The sequence below is a fragment of the Capricornis sumatraensis genome, chromosome 11 (genome assembly GCF_032405125.1).
Source record: "Capricornis sumatraensis isolate serow.1 chromosome 11, serow.2, whole genome shotgun sequence".
Taxonomy (NCBI): domain Eukaryota; kingdom Metazoa; phylum Chordata; class Mammalia; order Artiodactyla; family Bovidae; genus Capricornis; species Capricornis sumatraensis.
Window position 1 is genome coordinate 62,560,513 of NC_091079.1, and position 2,574 is coordinate 62,563,086.

Consider the following 2,574-nt stretch of genomic DNA (forward strand, 5'->3'; position numbering starts at 1 on the left):
GGCTACAGTCCATGGGGTCGCAAAGAGTCGGATATGACTGAGCGAAGACTTTATGAAGAGTATCTAACAAAACTCCACAGCAAACATGTTACAGGGTGATAATGTGTTAAGAGACTTCCTTGAGTGTCTGCAGCAAGCCATTAATGTACCTCTTGCATGTGGCCACTTTGGTGCTACTCTGGCAGAGTAAGGTAGCCAAAACAGAGATGACAGCACTCTTGAAGTCTACAATACTAAATCAAAAGGTATCACTATATGTGGAATCTGAAAAAGCATACAAATGAACTTACTTACAAAACAGAAATAGATTTCCCTGGTGGTTCAGTGGCTAAGACTTTGTATTCCCAATGCAAGGGGCCCAGGTTCGATCCCTGGTCTAGGAACTAGATCCCACAGGCACAACTAAGAGTTCACAGGCAGCAACTAAGATCTCGTATGCTGCAATGAAAATCAAAGATTCCATGTGCCACAGCTAACACCCAGCACATCCAAATAAATAAATAATAATAATAAAATATTTTTTAAAAACCAAGACAGAAACAGACCCACAGACATAGAAAACAATCTTACAGTTACCAAAGGGACAAGGGGCAGGGAAGGGGCAAATTAGAAGGATGAGATTAACATATACATGTGACTATATATGAAATACATAAAATAACCAACAATCAGTTCAGTTCAGTTCAGTTACTCAGTCATTTCCAACTCTTAGCAACCCCATGGACTGCAGCACGCAAGTCTTCCCCATCCATCCCCAACTTCCAGAGCCTACCCAAACTCAAGTCCATCTTCTTGGGGATGCCATCCAACCATCTCATCTTCTGTCATCCCCTTCTCCTGCATTCAATCCTTCCCAGCATCAGGGTCTTTTCAAAGGAGTCAGTCCTTCCAATGAATATTCAGGACTGAATTCCTTTAGGATGGACTGGTTGGATCTCCTTGCAGTCCAAGGGACTCTCAAGAGTCTTCTCCAACACCACAGTTCAAAAGCATCAGTTCTTCAGCTCTCAGCTTTCTTTATAGTCCAACTTTCACATCCATACATTACTACTGGAAAAACCATAGCTTTGACTAGATAGACCTTCGTTGGCAAAGTAAGGTCTCTGCTTTTAATATCCTGTCTAGGTTGGTCATAGCTTTTCTCCCAAGGAGCAAGCATCTTTTAATTTCATGGCTGCAATCACCATCTGCAGTGATTTTGGAGCCCCCCAAAAATGAAGTGTCACTGTTTTCATTGTTTCCCCATCTGTTTGCCATGAAATGATGGGACCGAATGCCATGATCTTAGTTTTCTGAATGCTGAGTTTTAAGCCAACTTTTTCACTCTCCTCGTTCACTATTATCAAGTGACTCTTCAGTTCCTCTTCACTTTCTGCCACAAGGGTGGTGTCATCTGCATATCTGAGGTTATTGATATTTCTCCTGACAATCTGATTCCAGCTTGTGCTTCATCCAGCCCAGCATTTTGCATGATGTACTCTGTATATTATTTAAATAAGCAGGGTGACAATATACAGCCCCTATATAACACAGAGAACTATGCTCAATATTTTGTAATAAACTATAAGGGGAAAGAATCTGAAAAGTAATAAATACATATGTATGTGTAACTGAATCACTGTGCTCTACACCTGAAGCTAATATGACACTGTAAATTACTATACTCTAATTTTAAAGAAACTCAAAATATTTACAAGATGATCTTCATGAAAAAAGTTTGCCAAACCCTGAGCTGGAGATGAAAGGCTTTAATACCAGAGATGTAGCTTCACAAGGAGTCTTGTTTTTCTAGCTCATTTCTGGGTCATGGAAAAACAGGAAGAACAATTTAGGAACATCCGTATATTTACCCAAAAGTTGTCTGTCAGAGTCTTAATAGGAAACTGATTATTGTTGTTCAGTCACCCAGTCGTGTCCAACTCTTTGCAACCCCATGGACTGCAGCACGCCACGCTTCTCTGTCCTTCACCATCTCCTGGAGCTTGCTCAAACTCATGTCCATCGAGTTGTGCTGCCATCCAACCATCTCATCTTCTGTCACCCGCTTCTCCTCCTGCCCTCAATCTTTCCCAGCATCAGGGTCTTTTCCGATGAGTCGGCTCTTCACATCAGGTGGCCAAAGTATTAGAGCTTCAGCGTCAGCGCTGGTCCTTCCAATGATCATTCAAGGTTGATTTCCTTTAGGATTGACAGGTTGGATCTCCTTGCTGTCCAAGGGATTCTCAAGCATCTTCTCCAGCACCACAGTTTGAAAGCATCAATTCTTTGGCCCTCCTCAGGTAACTGAAGGGAGTTTATTTTCCAAGGTGCGAATTTAGGAGCTGGGGCTCACTGTGGGAAGGGGATAAGGGGAGGGAACAGTTGCCAGGATCACAGAGAAGAGGACTCTGTACAGTTAGTGGCCCTGAGAAAATGGGGACTTCCTGTCTGAGGAACACAGTCAAGTCAACGAGACCTCTCAGGAAGGGAGGAAGCGGGACAACAACCCGACTTTGGTCATAGCTTTTCTCCCAAGGAGCTAGCGTCTTTTAATTTCATGGCTGCAGTCACCATCTGCAGTGATTTTTGAGCCCC

General features: G+C 42.9%; 1 non-coding gene across 1 annotated transcript; it reads left to right on the top strand.

The window, feature by feature from the left end:
* The first annotated feature begins 310 nt into the window (after positions 1-310).
* On the top strand, positions 311-383 carry TRNAG-CCC (transfer RNA glycine (anticodon CCC)). The gene has a single exon. It is a non-coding gene; the product is annotated as a tRNA-Gly (tRNA).
* The last annotated feature ends 2,191 nt before the right edge of the window (positions 384-2,574 follow it).